Here is a 22,397-nt window from a genome sequence, read left to right as displayed (position 1 = left end):
CTCTACTTTGTGTGCAGCCCCACATACTGCAGGGAGGAACAGGTAACTGCCTGCACGAAGAACTGAGTAGGGGACAAAATTATCTAGTCAATCCCAAATTGGGACAGTATTCTTCAGGAGTCCTATTACAGGTGCCAGGGCTTGGGGTGGTCACATCAACCAAAAACTGATCACAGGGAAGAGCTCACTGAGGCCCAGTGGTGTTCACTGGGGCCAAACAGCCTCATCTCTGCTGCAAGCCTCGCAAAGGTCTTACACAATGTTCTGCTCAAGCTGGTCCTGATGTCATTTAATTTATTACCTGCAGCTCTGAACATCACTATTGCTGAGTTACTAAATCTCACTCTAGCAATTTAGCAGCCATTGCAAGGATCCAGGTGACCTGGCAGGACCTGTTCGTTACAGCTAGTTAAAATATGTAAGTACATGTCAAATAATTTATTAACTACCACTTTACCATTCTGAAGATCTCAAGGAATGATCTACTAAAACCCTGAACTCTTTTCACAATCTATTACCAGGCAGGCCTGCCAAGTCTCATCCTCATCTGAATTCAATGCCATTGTTTACTTTTCTGTTTAAATGCTAAATTAATTTAAGTCGTATTTAAATATCACCAGCTTTTGTAGCATAATCTGCATTCCTAATATTATTATCTTCAAACAACAACCCCCCCTTAGAGACAGATCCATAGCAAATCCATTGCCATCCTTGCTTGTCTGAGCCTAGGTAATGTACCAAAAATGTATCACTATGACTCTTGCAGTATCTTTCTGGTAAGCAATGTCCATTTTGAGGGCAAAAATCTTATAGTTGCCATTGGTTTCAGCAGGAAAGGAAGGAGTTTATTTGCAGGCAGAATTACATTTCTTGGGATATTCTCATGTTAGCATGTTTTACAGTAGTTCTTAACAGCTCCTGTCAGGATCCAATCTCATTGTGCTGCAGAGCAACAGAACCTAGTTGCTGTCAAAAAGGCCTCAAAGCATGGGGGTATGCAACACAAGGGAAGGACCTCACTGCAGGCAGCTGAGCACAGACAAGTCCCGGCTGTGGCACTGATATAATATGCACTTCACCATAATGCTGATTCAAACTGGGCTGAGCTGAGGAAGAGGAGACTGCAAAACTCTGGGAAAAACTTCATGTGAGCCTGCTGAAATGGCTATAGGAAAGGCTGGAAGCATAAGCACATTCCCCTTCTGGGAGCAGCGCATCTAGGCAGCAGCAAGATTGCAGACATTATTCCTGCATCCCTGCAGAAGGCACAGCAATGTGAGCATAATATTTTCAGGGTGAGAAGTACATCATACTTCCTACCTTCAATGTCAAACACCCTGTCTGACAAGCAGCAACTCAGAAGACCTTTGGGCAGTACCTGATGCATCTGCTCCTTCTCTCACACCACACGTACCTTGCTTCTCTAAGTGGAAAGTTGTAGTGGAATGAAGCTGGGTTAATTAGCATTGATAATATACAGCTGCGGGCTGGCTTCAGGGGCGGAGGGTTAGCCAATGTAGATAAGATGCAGCTGTGGCTGGTTAAGTGGTTGGGCAGCCAATGAAGAGAGAGCAGCCAAGGAAGAAGCAAGAGAGCAAAGAGTGTGCCCTGGATGAGGCTAGGCCAAGCTAAGCTAAGCCAAGCCAAGCCAGCAGAGAGGCTGGCATGAAGAGTGTGCTGGTATGTGATGGTAAAAGACCTTGTTGCAGCTTGATAGTTTGGAGAGTGCTGTGACAGAAAGTGTCTACACCTTGCTGGCATTGCACTTACCCCTGTTGCATTTTTGTAATTTAAGTGCTCTTCTCAAACCAGACAACTCTCCCATGTGTTAGTAAGCTTGCTTTGCTGCTTTCCACCTTTGTTCTTTTTCTGTGGGATGCCAGTGAGAAGAAAAACTGGACAGAGTCTCAAAGTGCTGACTTCTGCCTGAGAGGCAACAGATCAAGGCTGAAGTGGCTCCAAGGAAAACATTCAGCCTGGGAGCTAATGGCCCTGAGGTCCTTCCCTTGTCTTTGTGCTCTGCAGGCTGGACTATAAATACAAGCAAACAGCCTGAAGGCAAGGATTTTCTTTAGTAGCACATGGGGCCAGGTAATAGCTTTCCATGTGATTTCCTCACCACCTCTGCTTCCAGCTAGCAACACCTCATACTTGTGAATCTTTGCTAATTAGCACATCAGGCAACCAAATTTCCCACTGGGTGATCAACCTAGGACTGAAACACTTCCTGGTGATTTAAGGTAACAGGTAAATTTCTGAAGTCATAGTTGAAGGATGTTTCCAAACCACCCACAGTGTCCTCTGCTGAGCAGAGTGCTGAGCTGAGTGCTGAGCTCCTGCCCACTGCTCTACACTTGCAACAGGGCTTCTCGCCGGGGACCTGCCAAACGTCCTCCTACTGGCTTCACTGTCTGAGCAGTGGCTTTGGAAGCACAGATAGATAACGCAGGTGGGGTATTGCTGTTATTTTTATTACTCTCTGTGTGTGTGAAGAGCAACAGGGGATGGAACAAGGCTGAAAGTCTCCCAGGCAATAGGGGTAACTGCTGAATTATGCTAGTAAGAGATGGGAATCACACTCTCAGATTTTAAATTCATTAATGCTCAAGCAATAAAAAGGGAAAGAAAATTTGGCAGGCAAACAGACCTCAGTTCCAACTTTATCAGGGTTTACTAGAGAGAGTTATAAAAAGAATCCATCCCTAAAAGCCTATTATATGAATGATTAAATACATACCATGACCTTGTGCTTTCAAGATTATGATTTATAAAACAAACTGATGGTCAGGAGAAGAATGACTACACTTGGGATACCCACTTTCTCCCATTTTCCTTTCTGTAAGTGAAGACAGCAACAACTATGAGCTCATTCAGTTCCCAGCCAACCCTTCACTGTTGGAATGAATAAGCATCACTGTTCTGCTGCAGTTTGCATGCAGTCCTAACAAAACAACATCAAAACATCATGCAAAGTACAGTACATTTTCATAAATCAGGCCAGGACATTCAGAAACAGGTCATCAATAAAAAGGCAGATTAGGCATGTCTGTGTTACTGCAGACACATCCGAACCATCCATCTTCCAACACAGGAGGACTAAAAAGATGTCAAGAAAGAAGACAAATTGAGCTTCTCTGCCTCTTTTTTGAGATTAGTTCTCTAAGCTGTTTGTTGGAAATGAGTGGCTATTTTGTGAAATTAGTTTGATGGGACTCAGCTGAGCATCTGCAGGACAAATATACACATGAGCAAAGACCCATCAAATGCAGCATAGCAGCTGGCAGCCTCGAGGTGGAGAGAGTGACCGGGTACCCCCTCACATGGCTTCCCCCTGTTAACATTGATGGGGAAAGCACAGAGGAGCTTCTGCTGCCACTGCCTGTTCTGAGCCCACGTCTCCTTTTCAATCTGTAAGGGATTTCAATTCCTCAGTCTGTCAAGCAGCTCCTTTTCTTTAGTATTAATTCTTATAAACAGCCTTTAACTACCAACCCTCCTTCCTGTACTACTGTTCTTGCTTTACACGCCTCGCCACATACAACAGAAATGGCTGCGGCTCCCAGTTTATTAAATGCATGAATGGAGTGACTGCACATACCCTCAGATGTGCGTGCAAGAGTCTGCAAACGGAAGAGAGTGTCTGTACTAAATCGGCCAAGAGCTACCCAACAGTTAGGTATTAAGGAACCTATGAGGTTGCAAAAGCTTGGTCCCAAAACACAGATTTCTGAAAATTATTAAACATATCATAAAATGCAATAGGAACTACAAAGGGGCTGGGCAGTTTGGGAGGGAAACCCCATTTGTTTTCTTTCCAAAACCTGGGAACTCTCACCCATATCTCTTTTTCCTTTCCTCCTGCCTTTGAGTTTTGGTATCTCAGGGATGGCAACTTCAGTTTTCAGTAGAGGTGACAAGGAAGGGCTTAGGAGAGACAGAGTAGTTTTTCTTTTACTATTAACGTACTGCTGGAATATATGTCTCTGTGTTGTGGCCACCGTAATTCAAGGACATTATAAGGCCATTAAACCCTTCTGGTGCTGTGCTCCCTTGCTAAAACCTTTCTGGGCTTTGTGTCACTGGAGCTTTTCACACATCTATGCTGCGCTGAATTACGTTAATTAAGGGAGGCTGTACTTGGTGCTCACAAGATGCTCTAGAAATTCAATACAGCGGACTTTTATCTCTTGAGGGGACTGGGGTCTGAATGGCTTTTTTGGGCATGAGCTTGGTAGGTTACAGAAGTGCTTTGTGTTTCATTCAGCTCCTGCAGCTCCACCTTTTCCTGACATTTGTGAACAACTAAGGCAGCTTCCTCTGCATCGTGCACGCACATTTAATCCGTGTGCCAGGGCAGCTGAGGTCAGAGGTCCGTCCCTTATTGCCAGCACAGCACAGAATTAGGAATGAGATTTCTAAGTGCGCCAGGTACATACCAAACACATGGCTTCTGGCAAGCTGGATGTCGAGTTTAACCGTCAGTGCTACAAAATGTGCAGGGTGGAATATTTCAAATGTGCCCATCATTGCATTTAATCCAAAGCCCTAGCCCTACTGTCAGAAACAGGAATAAAGTCACTGCTGCTTCCTACCACAAAATCCATGCTGTACATACACATTCCTCAGCCCCACGTGCAGCTCTGTACGTCAGGTACCCCAAAACTGAGCCCAAAACTCAGGTGGTAGCCTTGCAACTGTGAAGGTAATGCTGCTGTGCCACTTCAACCCAGGTCTGTTTGCTTGGCAAACACATATTGACCAGAAAAGGAGGGGGGCATTGCTGGTCCAAGGCGCTTCTTTTTTACATTTACCTAAAAAGCCTGTGTTGTTTGAAAAGAAGTCACTGCTGTCTGTTAAAACACCCCACATTCTGTATGCTCTTCAGGTGTGATCAAAAGCAAAAGAAATTAAGTTTTTCTTAATTTATCTTACTTTATTTCACAGTTTGCCAGACTATCTGTGGAAGGAAACACTAGACTCTTCGAAGCCTTGTAGTAGCAGGACTTCAGCCAGCCTGGGAAAGCCATGGAAAGAAGCAAGAGGCCCCCTCAAATCACACATGATCCCTATCACTGACCTCCTGTATCCAGTTCTCCAGAGAATATTGTTCCCATCCCTTTCCTAAAAGGATCTTACTGCTTTTCTCATTACTTTTTTGCAGAGGCTGTCTAGGGTAGATAAATATTTGTGTGGCTGACCATTTCTCTGGTCCCATAAAATCCATGTTAGCTTTGGGCTGAGAAGAATCCAAAGATCTAATGGGAGGGAGGGAAAGGGGAATGTACATCGTAACTCCCAGAAGAGGTACCCAGCATTTCACTGTTAATTCTCAGAAACAGCTGTAACAGTCTTTCCCCAACTCATTACCATTATTAAATCCCCATGGGATAACAGTAAAATCCTCACAGGAAACTGCTTTTCACAAAGTCACAGCTAGTAAGTCTTTGAAAATAAGATGTACCTAGACCAGTTCTAGTTTAGAAATTTCAAGGGTGGTCAATTAGGAAAGTAAGTCTCTGATACTTCTACATAACATCTGTATTTAGGAAACACTCTAGGACTCTGTCCCCAGTCCATGTTCCTGTAAGTGATCCTTCCCCCATACAAGCACTCTCTACTTACAGTATACACTTTAAACACAGCCCTGCCACCTGGGCAAGCTCATGGGATCTCTTCAGCACTGCACACATTTTTCCTTGGTCTACCAGCATAAATGGTTATATTTAGTAATGCAAGTTATGTTCATGAGTCCTGCCTAAATCACTACTGTCAGAATAAGAATGGAGGAGTCTCTTATAACCATTAAAAATGAATGAGGAAGAAAATAACCAAGCAAAAGCAGCTCATTTGAGCTATAAAAGACTCCAGAACACAAGCTGTGTACCAGGGTACATAAGGATGACGCTGTTATTAGCTCTGTAAGTCATAAGTCACTCAGGGAAGGTGGAGTCATCTTTAATCACCTATGCTTAACCTGAAGTGTTGGAGTGAGATTTGTTACCATGATAACTGAATCCTGCCTGAAAGTATGGAAGGCAGAGGTAAGTGAATATAATGAAGAAGTAGCACAGCGGGTAGATCAGCACCAAACTCACTATCCACCTCAAGAAGGGACCTGTCCTAGTTTGGGATTCTCTGAGGACCCTGAGGTTAAGAAATCACCATCCTCAGATCTGATGACAGCAACTGATGTGTTAACCACTCTGGATGCTGCTGGAATTAGGAAAAACCACTGAACAGCTGCTCTTGAGGAATAAATAATTAAAGCACCTCCTGTGTGGCAGAGAAAGATTTATTTATTTTATTTTCCCAGAAAGAAACAGTAAAGGCAAATGGCTATCACATCAAGTTCAGGGATGCTCTTCCTGTTCCTCAGTTACTCAGGGACTTACACTTTCAGCAGGGTAAATATCCCATGCTGGGCTGCTCCACACCTGCTAGAAGAAGAATGACTTGGCTTGAACCCTAGCGACTGGATTCCAGTCAGATTTTAAATCTAGCATCACCTTGACAGCTTTCTCCATTCGGGGGATTTACACTGCATAAGGTCTTCTTAATTTTAGATATTTTGAATTTTGACTGTGAGTCTTAAAGTATCTGCCAAAGTCTGAAAAAACTCTTTCAAGGTTGGTAAATGATGAGCTGTGTTTACAAGGCTTCATACCTCATAATTCCTCCGCACCTGGTTCTCTGCCCTGTGCAGAAAGGTTGTGCCTTTTTCAGAGGAGGTGACACATCTGAACTCCGCAGATTCAGAAAAACCAGCGGGTGCTCTGAACTTCGAAGGCCCACATCTTCAGAGTGTCCATGCTTTTCTGCTGTGGTTTTCCTACTGCAGCATGACACCAAAAATACTGCAACCCACAACCGTATCTGCTTTTTCACTCAAACATCCCCCTTGCTTTCTAAGGGTCTTAGGAGCTTGTTTCCTGCCAGGCATCTCCAAAGTGTCACGATGGAAGCACACCTAGCACTGCTTCAGAGGAAGTTCAGCAATAGACAGATATTAACAGAGACCTGTGCAAATGAAAAATGTTTTTTACTGCACTAATCCACCTGAAGCCCATCATAGAGCACATCAGTTAAGAGAACTGTGATACCAATTGATTTCTAAGATAATTCTTCGTTTGTTCCACATCTTTGTGGCAAACATCAATATATTATCCTCAGCAAAATATGCCTGAGTGAAATATGCAATGGCATATTTTAAGAGGACTTACAATTCTGGGCAAGCATCCAATCCTAGCTGCAAGTTTAATACTTCCTTAGTGAACGTTATGGATCTGACACAATGTTTGCAGCATGTTGGTGTTACTAACTGATAAATCCCCCCCTAAAAGTCACTTCTCAGGAATCACCTTTTGGTTTATTAAATCAAGATTTGGTGTATAAGATTTTGGTGGATTTTTCCCTTCCATGTTGCTTTTGCACCTGCTTCCACTACCAAGAACAGTCAAATTTATCCCTATGCAGGGATTTGCACAGAATCTATACATTTTTCAAAGACGTAGTGAGAGAAGAGCAGCTGCCACACAGTCACTTGTGGACACATTACTAAGCCACTGTACATGCTGTCCTCGCCTATGACTTAGTGCCTGCCTATGGGCTACCCGTGGTCTACAAAGAGCTTCTTTCTTGTCCCCACTCAGCCACCATGCTCAGGACAGCCAGGAGCCACCTGGGGATGATGTGTTCCCAGTGCTGAGTGGCTCCTCTCCCATGGGACTGGCAGTAGAGCTGCCTGGGGGGTGAATGCTTCACTTCATGAGGGCTTTCAAGACACCTACATGTGGTTTCATTTTGGGGTCATGAAATTCCATTTAATTTCAATTTCAAATGATTAACATCATGTAAAAATACCATAACATCAAGAAAAAAGTTATTTTAAAATGAAAAATCAAAACATTTCATTTTGTAAATGTCAAAACAAGCTGTTTCTTTGAGACAACAGGAAGCTGCTAGCATCCTTTTCTTCCTTGTTCTGTCAGATGACATTCCAAGTAAATTAGCATAACTTCATGAAGCTGTTTTACAGAACTACAAATTCTGACTGAATACAGTCTGCCAAATTTTCCCCAGTAAGCTGTGATCAGCTGGGGCCACAAATCAAAACAAAACCATCACAATGAAACTCCGCTCAATTAAAATCCAATCATATGAAATCTGCAGTACCTTCAGTGCAATGAATAGTGCTATTCTCATTTGCAGGAAGGAAAGCAAAGGCACAGAACAACCTTTCCGAAAGTGTGGGATTAATTCACAACTCCATCACACACTTACTAGATGACTATGTGTCATTTATTGAGATCCATACTCTCAAGGATATTGAAGTGTTAACTCCCACTGAGCTCAAGGTGAGTTTTGTGGCCAAATCTCCTTAAAAAATCTGGCCTTTAATCTCCCTTTGCTGTATTTGTAAAACAAAGATACTATCCCCTTGTTTTACAGGGATTTTGCAAAGCTTGATCTAAAAGAGACAAGAGCAAGCTCAGGTGCTAGGATTACACAGGTATGTCCTTCTGTTGATTAAAATTCATATGTAGATAGAGGACAGTCCTTCACTTTTTTCACCTGCACCAGCAGTCTATCACAGCCACACTGAGGGCACGACACAGTTCTGTAGGATGTGGCATAGACAATAACTATGTCCCTGGCAAGCAGGCAGTGCACAGAGAAATCAAATGGCTTCATTCACTCCTGCTGTTATCTACTCCTTTTGCTGCCATGGCCATCCCTCATTTGCTGTTGGCTAGGCTGCAATTCCTGCTTTCCAGCTGGAAAAGGAAGGTGGCAACTTCCTGCCCACCTGCTGCTCTTCATATTCAGTAAGCAGCTATCCTGTCAGCACAGGACAGGCAAAAGGATGACATGGCTTTGGCATCTGCTCCTCTAAATCAGTGGGACACGGAAATGTCAGCACTGTCACGTAGGAGAGCTTTAGACAGGTAAGTACTGTCTGACAACTAGCCAGAATGCTGCTGGGCTCAAGCCACCACCTCATGCCTCAGATTTTAGAAGCCACAATTGTTTGTAATGAATGTGACAAGACTTTCTCACAGACATCAAATTATGCCTTCCTATTTCTCTCTTGATCAGAAAACTACATGCACTCTGTAATCACTCACTGCAGTCATCCAAGCAAGGGGGGAGAAGAATGATAAATATAGCCAGTACCCCAAGCTTTTTATTACTAAACTGAGAATGGCATTTCTCCCCTCCTTCCAGTAAAGCTTAAAGAGGAGTAACGACAATAGAACAACTTTGCATGTGAAAAGAAAGGAGAAAAGGCTGCTTGTTTGTCTCTGGGTAATAAATATCTGACTTCCAAGTGAAGCAGAGCCAATGAAGAATGTGACAAATCAGATGGACTAAACACTGAAACCGTGCTGTAAAGGGGACGGTCAGTCTTCTGCCTTTGTCAGATCCAGTCAGTGAAGCAATGCTGTGGAGAGGAAGGTAATCAAGATGCAGACAGCCTGAAATAGCCTGTTCTAAGGGCTGCTCATACCGTATGCGGGAACCTCCACCTTCGGGAGCAGCTGAGAGGACAAGGGACAGAACTGCGTGCAATATGAATCTGACCAAATATACGGGAAGACGAAGTATGTCATACAACTCCTATATTATCCCAGGGCAGTTGAAGGACCTTAGAAGATGCTGAATCTCCCCACATGCAAAAAGGGCTGGTGGAGGAGCCCTGCCAGGCGCTGGTGTGGAGCAGTCCCACTTCTGCCTGGCTCTCACAGCATGCTGGGGCTGGAAGTGCTCCCAACAGCACACTGGCACGTTGGTTTCAGACCCAGACTGTGAAACTAAACAAGCAGCAGCATTAAGCTGCAGTCAGTAACTTTGATTTTGTCTGTACTTCTCATGACAGTAAAACTAGGTGTGTGAAGCATGTAAGTAACATATCCAGGATACTTGATACTCCCCTTGTCTATAGGAACCAGAAATCTCTGCCAACTCCTTTCTGTTCCACAGGCAATCCAGCATGCAGTTCAGCTGAAGGCATCAAATTTTTTTCACTGTTTTCTTTCATTCACAAATGGCCAAATATACGACTATTGGCTCCCATAATACTTACTGATTTTACACTTGTCTGTACTATATTAAGCAACAAATCTCTATTTGAATGAATGTACCAGGTATGTGTTTTATGCCCTCACATGCTGACCACAGAAAGCATGCATGCCATTCCCAGTTGCCTGCTAGAACAACAAACATACAGCTGGAACATCAATGTTAGAAGAAACATTTTACTGGAATGCTGCTTGTTCTGTACAAAAGCAAAAGGTTCTTTTAAGAAAAGAACCTGCATGAAAAAGAGATTTCTCATCTGTGCACCCCAGCCAGGGAGAGTGCAGCTTCCCAAAATGTCTCCTTTATTGCAGCAAGCTGTGGGCTTGTCCTCTCACAGGGACCAAGGCTTGTCCCTGTCTCATAAGGTGGAGATGTGCTGGTAGCACAGCTGGGCTACAACATCGACTGTTTACTAAGTCTTTCCTAATGGGGGAAAGTTTTCTTTCATACACGTTCAAGCCCTTGGTTACTCCCAAATTAACATCTCTCTGAATTCCCCCTCTGTGTTTGGGCTGAGTGGACTAGGGGCTCTCACTGGCATCCACCACCGAGGATCCCACATCTTGCTTTGCTGTGGCCTTGCAACAGGTTATTCCTCAGTGCAGCATGGTTTCTGCAATGTGGAGGCTATTCACCTTTGATAGTCACCACAGCCAAATACTTCTTCCTCCTAAAAATGTTTCCTTAACATATTGTAGCAGCACTTTATAGTCACAGAGGAGATGAGAACTCTGACACCCAGTAATGTTCCCTTCATAAAGCTCTTACAACATCTAACCAAGGCAGCAAACCTGACTTTAATTTACTATTTGAGATAAAGAGCTGAATCACAGAGATCAAATCACATGCCTAAGGTTCGCAGAACATTTGTGACCCAGCTAAGACAGGAATCCCAAAATCCCAGGGCTCTCCTACCACAGTACCCTGCTACTCAAAACTAGGGCAGAGCCTGGTCTCGGAGTGAGGAGTCCCCTCGACCCCACTGCCTGTGGGAGCACCATGGTTTTGCCATTGGCATGCATGCTGCTGCCACCCTCATGGCTTCTCGTGGCTTCAGTAGCCATGGTCCCTTTTATCTTTTTGGGTGATACCCTTGCAGCATAACCACATAGGCAGATATAAGGACTGAAGTGTCTGAATCTCTGCCATATTTGCATAGTACAGTATTTCCATCGGCTATGTCAAGTTTTCTTTTTTTTGGCACTGCCATCGCATATATTACATTCACATTAACAAGCCTGTCTTTCTAAAGAACTCCTGTTTTCATTATCCTGAGACACACTTCCAGTCATTTCTCATCTGTCCTTACCAGGTCATTTTTGATATACTGTACAAGTGCAAAGGACAGCTATACTTCATAAGCAAATTCAAATGACTATTACATATATGCTGCTTTTGAGGGTGTAGGTGGGCTGGAAGTGAAGCATGCGTGATGTGCTGAGTAGTAAGTATTGCAGCTCCTCTGCACACCCTGCTGCACAGACAGGGTAAGATCCCACAGCTAAGCGAGCTGTGGGATTTAGCTCTCCTACTTCAGACTGAGCTCCTAGGTCAATTCCCAGTGTCAGCCAAGATGAGAATTTTTAACAAACAGATCTTTTAATGAAGAGAAATCCCTACCTCTCCAGCCAACTAGTTTCTGCCCTGAGATATGAGTGCTAAAGGCCACTGAAAAGTCACTGTCCACCTACAAAAAATTAAAATCATATTCTGAGATCTGTATCTGCTATTCAGAACTGAGAATGCAGTATGATTCAACACTGCCTCCAATTAAATTTTTCTCTGTTAGAAAAAATAAGATCCTATTTTACAAGGTTTTCATAATTTTAATGGAAAACTACTAAAAAACTAAAAAATGAATAAAATGGAAAAATTAGCACCCTTACTGTGGCTTTAAGCATGACTGCTATGAAACTTAGCGTTGTTTTTTCCAGTAAAGAGGGAGAGAAATAGAGAAGCCAGCTTAAAATACATTTTCTTTAAGGCTCTAAGAGTAATGTAAATCCTTACAGACTGTTTTGGACTTCTAGTTAGAAAAAGGCACTGGGCTGATATATTCTCTGCCTTCTTGGATTCACTCATCTTTCATCTCCATCACTGCATTGCAGACTGGAAGCATTTCTACTTTTTTGACAACATTCTCATTTTTCCAGCTTCCAAGAAATCTTTAGACTGGGATTGTCAGTTCTAATTATGCAGCTCGTGCTGCAGCGACAGATGGTTACTGAAGACTCAGAAATGACACTTTGACATTTGTAAACGGATTATAAAGTTTGGCCCATATTCTTGACAATAAACAGCCGGAAAGGAGGGAAGACAGGAGAGTGGTGAAGGCAGTCACATGGAATTTGGAAGACCTGCTTATGTGGGCTCCTGCGCCAAGCCTTCCCAATTGCATGTCTGCAACGTGCACCTGGGCTGACGATGGGCATGCCAACCCTCAAGCTGGGAGATCAATGGAGATTTACAACCGATCTAACCAGTTGAGCACTAAAAGCAATAGTTATACATGCACAGTGCTGTGCCCATGTAATTTAGCTCCACACCTTCCTCCATAGAGTACAGTAGTGGGCAGACTCACGAGCTCGGGCTTTTCTGTGCCATAGGTGACAGTATGCCACAGACATCACAGGCACAGCAGGCACGTCTCTAGCCCTCCAGCAACAGACTGGATTGGCCACTCCAGGAGCCCGTCTTTAGTATTGCCATTTTACATCCATTAAGTGGAGACAATAGCACCTGTCATAGGATGACCTTTATGTCTGGAGGATTAAGGATGCAGTATTTCTGCTCAAGGATTTAATCCAAACCACAGACTTTTCTTTGACTCTGGTCAGCTCTAATCATCCTACCCTAAAGGGCCAGTGTTTCCACCCTCAAACAAGAAGTGTACTGCTCTTCTAATTTCTTCCTAAAGAGTCCTGGGTTATACATGAATTTTAACTAGGGACACCACTGAGAACTGATCTGACCTAAGCCAAGCGTGAGACCAGACCTCCACAGACTTAAAGGAGGCAAGAGCCACACAGGAGAAGTGAATGAAAAGACCCTGCAGTGGGAAGAGAATGCCAAGATGAAAGGAGAGGATTTTGAACTCTTCGGTGCTCTCAGACTTCAGTGTCCCACAAGTACAGATCTGCAGGAAACTCCTTGAGTTAAGCCATGTCTCAGATGGTACTTAATAGAACAATGACCAAATGCTGATGAAATTACTTGTGTAACTTAAGACACCATCCTGAGCAAGGACATTGCATTTCAGTCACTCCAACACAGGGTAAAGAAGGTTAAATACGTGTAGCAATGGCAGGCTTTAGAAGTTAAAGCTACAAGGAAAAAGAGATTTCCATCTTGGTAATAGTATGACTTCAAAGAGTCTTAAAGATTCAGTCCTCTTTCTGATACTGAGTTTGCACAGGCAAAGTCTAGTTCTATTCCTCTGGCAAATATTCAGATATCCAACATTACCACTTAGAAAAAAAAAGGAGAAAGCTGTTGCAATGTGCATATACTCATGCATGCATGCATGTCATGCTCTGGAAAGCTGGCCAACACCTTGCAGTGACTGGAGAAAAATAATCCAACAGCAAAGAATGAACAATTTCTCAGAGACCTACACCTTTTAAGCCAAAAAGCACTTTCAAAGAAGCATATATAAGCAGGATTGAGCTCAAATAGCAGAGCAGCAGCCATAATACAGAAGTACCAGTTGAAAGCTGGCATCAGCCAACACGGACAGGCTGAAATTCCAGAAAATGTTTTCCAAATAAAGCTGGCTATAAAAGTGACTACAAAGTTTGCACTGAAATGGGAGACAGCATCCTTCCGCACTGGAGTTGTGGGTGAGGATGCTGAGTAATGAGGATTTCTGTCCTCACTCAATGCACTAACATGACCATCTCTTCCTCCAGTTGCCTATTTCTGGACAACTGAAGACAAATGAGTTTCCACACTGGACTGCAAAATGGCACATGGCTGTGAGCTTGTCACCCCACAACAGGGGTAAGATGTGACACACGGAGGTTGGACTGTGACCATGCTTGCATGCGTCACAGCAGATTGGCATGGCTGGGGGGCTGACTGCCCAATACGCTTGTTTTTAAACCACTTCCCTCTGCTACTTGCTTGTTATCAACAAGGCTCCAGGCAGGGCTGTCTATCCATTTCCCCTCTGCTACGTACACGCTCTCTTTGCACTCATTTAAGGAAGATGTCAAGCCCTCAGTGCCTATTGGTTTCCTTCTAACAGGGAAACAGCAATGAAGCAAGAGGTGTGCACATGTGTGTATACACGTGCACGCACGCACAGCTACACAAGGCCAAAGCTGGCAACAGCATGGGAGTGATGCTGGCATTCCCAAGTATTCCACAGACTGGGTAGCAGCACTGTTTCCATCAGGCTTAAAGGAAAGTATCATCGTCATTCTAACACACCTCCCACCATCTGCAAACACCACTGCTACTAGTGCGTAACTTCCCTTTCACATCTCTAAGTAAGCCCCTTGCGGCAGTGCTGAGCTGAACCCAGGCCCCTCCAGCATCTCTCTGGGGACAGAAATAATCCAAAACCACTTGCTCCCCACAGTGAACAAAGGTCATTATTTTGACAAATTAGTTACATCTCTCTCAGTCAGCAACGACGACTCTGAATTATTCAGCATGCATCTGTCTTTTTCCCTTACAAAAATGGCTTGTAAAGCAATAAGTGTATTTCAACTGAACGACTTCTTAAAGATGTAAGACAGTTTATGTTCACCCTAATGCCCCTTGAAGTCAATGGGAGTCTTTCATTTATTTTCATTTATTTAGTTTCATTAAATTTGCAGATGATGCCAAGCTGGGATGAGTTGTAAGTACTTTGGAAACCAGGATTAGAATTCAAAATTATCTTGATAGTGTAGAAAATGGTCTAAAAGAAACAGATGCAGTTCAAGAAAGGTAAGAGAAAAGTATAAAGTTTGATATAAAAAATTAAGTATAGGATGGGGAAAGACTGGCCTGGTGCCAGCAGTGAACAAAAGGATTTGAAGTAGAGAGGATCAGAAACTCTCCAACTCTAGGGATCACTGAGAACTGGAAGACAGCAGGATTCGCATCTGCAGTAGTTTTTAAGACCTGCTTAGACAAATGACTGTCAGGAACGCTGTCCATAGCTGCTGGATGAATTGTTCATTTCAGCTCAGTTTGAAAATTTCAGCGATTTTTAAGCCATATATTCAGGTATGTAATATGCAACTTCTCCTGTCTGTTGTCCATGCATACTATCTACAGGAAATGCTGCTTTCAGCGTAGAAAGGGAAATGAGCATTCCATCTTTGTTCCTCAGATTCAATATTGATCACAAGAGCAAAAGCATGTCCTGATGTACTGGAAAATATATTTTGCACACTAACAGAGAACACAATGCGACCCATGTGAAAGCCACCACTTAAAGCTCTTCTGAACTTCTAAGACAGGAGACAAAAGCAGACTGCAGTGTTCAGCACCCTTTCTGATGACCTGGAGTGAACTAAAGTCTTTGTAGCAATGTAATTTATGTTGCTAGAATGCAATTAAGTAAGTTTGCAGTACAAAAAGTAAATGTTACTTCATACTTCCTTCTTTCCTTATGAGATGTGATAAAATGCTAAATGTATTATTCTCACCTGTATTTGTAGCAACAATGGTGATAATTTACATTACTTTGTGAGGTATTCTGACCCACAAGACAAGCCATTGCCTGACAATTGATTGCATTTCATTAAATCAAGAAAATTCAAGGAAAAAACATAAAGAGATGGGAGCAAAGGCATACTGTTTTCCTCATACAGCTCAACAAAGGTTTGATTTAAGGCCAGTTGAATTATTATGGATCAAAACTGTTTCATTTCTGTGTCTCTTTCTTTGTTCCGTAAAATAACATAATAACAACGATGATGATGGTGAAAATTTTATATTTGAACTTTTCCTATTATCTAATAGTGTCTCAGCATTTTGCAACCAATAACACTTTGTAAAGCACATCATAGTGAAGTCTCAGTGTTTATGATGTAAACCATATGATGTCCATGTGTGCATTTTTTCATATAAATACGTATCTATATAGTATATATATTTTTCATATAAATATGTATCTGTATAGTATAGATATTATTATCCTCATTGTGCAAATGCCAGAATGAAATGTTTATGAAGCTTTCCCATGGTCTCAAAGTGCTGGAGAATGCTATCTGCAAATGCTATCTGGGCCTAGAAAGGAAGTCTTATTACTCTAAGGTTTGAGAATAACCAACCAGACCATGAAAGCCTGCTATACTTAGCATAAATAGGAAAGGCAGGCCACAAACTATCTCCTCTCACAGACATATTCTAGAAAAAAGAAAAAAAATAATGAAACAAAATCCACACTCATGGAATAGATAAAAGTCCAGGTGAGGACAGAAGAGATGCAGCTTCTATTTCATATCTGCCCATAAAAGGTTTGTTTTCCGCTCACTTTGTTCATTCATTAATGTTTTATTCACAGCTGTTTAGACTGTCACAGGACAGTCTCTGATACAGAACTGCAGTTCCTGGTCATTGAGACTTGGTGCTGTTGGGAGATGTAGATCCTACATTAATATAAATGTACTAAAAGAGACATAATAAACATGGTAACAGTGAATGTCTGTCTCATGTCTATAGCTCTTACAATGAAGAAGACAACAGGGCAGATGTATAGGATTTAGGCTATGATGTGCTTGGGGCTAATAGTCAGCAAAGGAAAGACAGCTTTGAAAACACGCTGAGGGTCAGTGTAAGATTAGAAAAAAATTGGCTTTTCTCACCATCAACAAAGAGAATGCCAAATTGTGCTCTAGCTCTCAGCCTGTTGGGCCTGTTGCAGCTAGCAGGGTTACGCGGCAGTGCAGTCTAGGTGCCACTGGGTCTTCTGGTGAAGAGAGTTATCTTTGCTGCTAACCTGAGCCTAAACGTCTCCTTAGCTTCCTTTCACCTTCAAAGAAATGACATGAGGAACACATTCAATCAAACATTCAGAAGCTGATTTCAGTGAGGATGGGGAATCAAAGGTGGAGGATAATCTGAAAGCATTTTGTAAGATTTTAGCTGCTTGTTCCCCATTGACTCTGATGGGAGTCACACTGCTTTGCTCTTCCAAATGCTTTCACACTCTTTCCACACTTAAAAGCACTTGTACCATATATCTGTTTGCTGTTAAATCGAGGTGAGTCCTGAACTATCTTCAAACAATCAACAAGAAAGAATAGCCAGACTGGAGATTCCACCGGAATATACACTGTCCTGTTGTGTTGGTGGGTCTTGCTTGTTCTCATTGTTTAGGAACTGGTGATGTTAATAATAACTGCACAGCTGATACAGAAGTCCTGGTGCAGCTGTATTTCACATTAAGACACCAGGGTACGGAAGCTACAGGAATGAGCAGATGTGGGTCTGTGTACTCAGTAGCTGGATCTCTTGCAGCTAACTCCTATTAAAAGCCTATGATGAACCCTGGACACTCGATGGAAGAGCTGTACAAGTCAGCAGCTTGCCTCTCCCAGCCCAGGCTGGAAGAAGCAGAGCAGCTCCATGCCTGCATTCTGGATGTAGGCAACAAAGACATGAAGAGAAAACAGATGAAGTCATGAGGAAGTCTTCTAATCTGGATCTGCCCTTGTAATTGGAAAAATGGCCTAACTAGATAGCTAAATATTCCAGGTTTGCACAGCAATGCAGGGGTTCTCAAGGACACTAGAAGGACCTGGGAACAGAGGCCCCAAATGATCAGATGTGGACATCAAATTCAGCTAGTTCATGCTGAAAATCCCCCTCTGGGAGTCAGGATTACACCACAGACAAAGGGTGGGTGACTATTCTTGTGTCTAGCTCATTACAGGTTTTAAACTCAGAAGCATAAGAAAGGGACTTTTGAAGACCTGGATTTGCATCGTTCTGCAGTACCCTGGAGAAATCTCCACCTCCTTTCAAAGACAGATATACCCACCTCCAAAGAAACCCTTATGAAAATATGTAACAGAATTGTTGAGCAGCAGTGTCACTGATGCAGTGCTCAGAGACATGCTACATCTTCACTACTCCCTGAAAGAGTAGCTGCTGTTACTTACATATGAGCTGGCAGAAATAAACCTTCTAAAATAAAAGACCTCCTCTCAAAAATAGCACATATGGTATCGGGGAGCAGAAAGGGGAATTAGCAGAGTTCTACATTCAGTTATTGTTATCTATTTGAACGAGACAGGTGACAGAGCCTTAGTCCTGGACCATCTCTCATTCTGCTACAAATCACACAAATTCACAGCCACAAGCCTAAGACCAACGAATTATTACAACAAGCCTCAGGCACTGACTCCTCGTTCTTGACTGACTCATGCCTAAGTAAGCTTAGAATCAGAGCAGAGACACCTGTCCAAGGGATGCAGGCTGTTTTCTGAAAAGCAGTGCCTCCAGAAGTACTGCCACAGCACCGGCTGATCTTCAGCACTTCTCTTTGCAGGTACAGCTCAGGAGCGAGGAATAAAGCTGGCAAAGAAAGAGCATTTCATGAGGCTGGTGCTTTTTAGTACAGCAATGAGTATGCACATTTGTGAACTAGAGTAGAGGTCTGAGTCCCTCACATACACCTACGTGAAAGAACAGAGTCATTTTCCTTACTTTTTAGCAGGATGCCAAGATGACTTCTTTTCTTAAGCTTAAGAAATTCCCAGGAAGTTTAGTGGAAGTTTTTATAGCAAGGCTCTTCAGGAATTGCTAGTTCAGGAGTTAGGTGGATACATGGGTGTTTCACTTCTTTACAGGGAATGGAAGTAACACAACAGTGCAGCCTGTCAGATCTTCTCTGATATGTCACAGATAGACTTGCTCTTCTTTTGTAAAGACCTCATGGCCAAACCCCAGGAACACTCATGTATTCAGTGTCAATGCAGTGCCAGACATACTCAGCCTTTAGTGCTTCACTTGTACTGATTCGCAAGTTCCCCCACATAAGCGTACCCTGGCCTACCATGCAGACACCTGGAGCAGCTGGGCAGCTGCCCCATCTCCTCTCGGTTTCTAGACAACACGAAGAAACTGCACAGGTCCAACTATATGCAGAGTTCCCTATATTAATGCCACTGGCAGGAGCTCACGGTGGTTTCATCCTTCACACTCACCAGTGGGCTGAGTAGACAACTCATGATAAGGGCTAAATATTACTGCAATTGTACTGAGCTCAACCTGATACTGCAATTGCAACTGCTCATAAACTTACCCTGTTTTATTTATAACAGAGCAGAGACTGGGCTTATTTGGTATCTCTCGATAATCATCCACTTGTCATTGTGACTTCCAAGCAGCAGGTTGCGAAGTCCACTGGTGTCCCATCACTCTCCTCCCTTTTCCTGCTGGAAGCCCACCTGTGCCATCACTCAGCTGTGCTCAATTTCAAGACCACCTACGAAAAAAGTTGCATGTATCTGATGATTGCCACTCATCCATTCTAAGGGAGAGTAAGGCTGAGAAAGAGGGAGCACTTCTTTGTGTGGTATGGCATTCTGTGGCCTCCACAAAGCCTTCTAAACTTCTCCAAGATTTATTTACTGTGAGATTTTTAGGCGAGTTATTTAACTCCTTATTTCCCAGTCAGGTGAATAAGGGTTGTCTGCATCAGGAAGACGCTATGAGGGGCTTGCTAAGATTATTCAGAATTTTTTTCAGACACCGAGGTGATCCTCACCATGCAAAATCATGTTATAGAAAGAGAAATGCTAATTACAGCAGATGTATAGTTGCCTCCCTGGGCTCCTCTGCTGTGTCTCACCCAGTCTCTGTGTATGTATATGCATATTCCAGTGGGCTGAGATACAGCAGTTAAGAGGAGGCTCCCAGATCCTTTTTATTTGTTTGAAAAGCAGGACTCCACTTAAGAGAGGGAGAAGGAAAATGAAAGATGTAATATTTACAAAAGAACTATGACTGCTGCAAAATCTCAGTGTATAGTTGCTTATTCATGCCTACAGCACTGCTGGAGACAAAGCTGCACTTCAAGCTTCTTGGCTTCCATGGTTTTTTTCATAAAGCAGTACTAAAAAAGACTTGTTCTTTCACCCGCAGATATTGAGGGGAGATCTTAGTGCAGTTTCATCTGGATCTTTGAGTCTTCCTCCCTCAGGCATGTAAAGACAAGGCAGATTATAATTTCTTTGCACTTACAGATAGATATGTGTGGATCCTGAAAGGCTTTCACAAGCTAAAATAAATCTTTCCACATTAGCAGACACTTAGATGGAGATGTCACTCACATGGCACCTGTGTATGTCCTACCTGCTTTTTATGTACAAAACACCATCCACAGAAGTAGCCTGGCCAACTCATTTCACCAGCAGTGCTTTCTTCCAAATCCTCATAGCTGCCTAGCATGCGTATGTTGCTATTTAGGCTCTCTGGATTACAATTTCTCATTCCCATATCTATTTGTAAATCTTCTGGCAAAATTTCTGAGCAAAGATAATTTTCAAATGGATCTATGTAAGCTGCTTCCTCTTTTGCGCAGCTTCTTAATAGACTCTGTACTGCAGAAGCAAGTTCCCTTGTAATGTTATTCCTCATAGAATTAAAAATTTCATCTACTTTAAGTAAATCTGGCTGCTTCAGCTAAAAGTTGTGTAGCCTTAGGGATTCTTTATCAGATGAGCAGATTATCTTTTTTAACACCTTGAGGTTTTGACTTTCATATCTTCCATGAAATCAATCTCCCTTTCATGATTTATATTTATGCCAATGGCCAATTTTATTAAAACTCTCTCTTCTGCTTTCTCAATTTCTTCTGTTATTCTTTTTTGGGCCTATAATGTCATTTCAGTGGCTAACTCATAGGTTGTCACTTTACATTTACAAACTGAAAAATGAATGTGCATTATTTATTTTTATGAAAATCCATGATAACTAACTCACTGATTCAATTTCTACCAAAAAGCTTTATGTTTGATTCCATGATATCTGGCCTCTAAACTCCACCCCTACAAACAAACTTTTACATCTATATTTACATATTGGGGTCATTACAATTCTTTTATCTCCCTGTCCCAATGACTTCAGAAGCTATAATGGATTTAGGTGTGAGTTTGGTTAGCAACTGCTTTTTTCTGTATTTCAGACTACATTTCACATGAAAGGAAAAAATATTACTCTAACAAATGAAAGACTTGATGTAACCCCAAAAAAAGCCCTAGGCTAGCTAAATAAGTGTTTAGTGGAACAGACACTTAAGACTGGGAGACCATGGTGGTGCCCCGTTCCCTAGGAAGCTGGCATTCATTTTATCCCAGTTTATATCTTCATAACAAACCCACTCTCAGTCGTCTGCCTCTGTTTTACAATGATACCAGTGCAGGCAGAACTGGACTATTTTCAGCAGGCTTTTTCCTTATTTTCCTTCTTTGATGAGGAGGGAGTATCTCCAAGTATCATCAGAGGTATATTCAGGTCAGTTTTGGTCCGCTGGCTCTGGCCTACCTGTACTCCTGTCATGCTGTCAAGAGGAAAGCAAACATATGAGGCTTTTCCACTTACAGATAACTGGTCAATGCAGTGTCAGCTTCTGACTGAGTTGGAGGTGTTCACATGTCATGGTTTAACCCCAGCCAGCAACCAAGCACCATGCAGCTGCTTGCTCACTCCCCCTCACCCAGAAGGAAGGATGGGAAGGAGAATCGGATAGGAATGTAAAACTCGACAATGACCGGTGACCTTAAAACACATTGAAAACCTCAGCCTTACAATCTTTTTTTTTTTTCCCAATCCTTCACTGGATCCTTTTACTAAAAAAAAAAAAAATAGATGAAAAAACAGACCAGACAAAGATAATTATTACCAAATCTGGGGATGTCCATTGCAAAATAAGGGGTAACTTATGGCACTAAAGGATTGACATTGTCTTGAAATAATGTATCAACCTCTGGCAAAGGCATATGATTAAACATAACTGTTTTTAACCTACAAGTCTGTAAACAGCTGATCATTTCACTCTTGACAGTGTGTAAAGCAGATAACTCATCTTTTGCTGATGAGGTGAGTGGGAAAGAGACCAAACCCTTCCATGGTGGATCCCCCCTCCAGCAGCACAATAACAGCTTATTAATTTGTCTCCTGTGCTGTTAAGTCCTCTCCCAGCTAATGTGCTTCTGGGATCATCTTTATTCATGTCCCCTAGTAATTTCTGATCTATCTTTTCTACCGTTTTCCTGTGTTGGGCATGCTTTATGACATTCAATGTCTTATTTTATGCACTCAAGTTTTCTGAGAGCCTTGACTGCAAGCGAACAACCAACCAGCCCATGAAG

The 22,397-nt window shown here is 42.6% G+C and overlaps 1 long non-coding RNA gene across 4 annotated transcripts; it reads left to right on the top strand.

Annotated features, from left to right (window-relative positions):
* The first annotated feature begins 292 nt into the window (after window positions 1-292).
* Window positions 293-21,909, top strand: LOC308059166. Of its 4 annotated transcripts, none has more exons than XR_013926150.1 (3): window positions 293-418; window positions 4,945-8,354; window positions 8,449-21,909. It is a non-coding gene; the product is annotated as an uncharacterized lncRNA (long non-coding RNA). The 4 variants fall into 4 exon arrangements; XR_013926151.1 differs by having other exon boundaries at window positions 4,945-8,509; window positions 12,234-21,909; XR_013926152.1 differs by having other exon boundaries at window positions 4,945-14,079; window positions 15,349-21,909.
* The last annotated feature ends 488 nt before the right edge of the window (window positions 21,910-22,397 follow it).

This window comes from Falco punctatus (genome assembly GCF_963210335.1).
Source record: "Falco punctatus genome assembly, chromosome: 1".
NCBI lineage: Eukaryota > Metazoa > Chordata > Aves > Falconiformes > Falconidae > Falco > Falco punctatus.
This window is presented reverse-complemented; position numbering and strand designations above follow the sequence as displayed.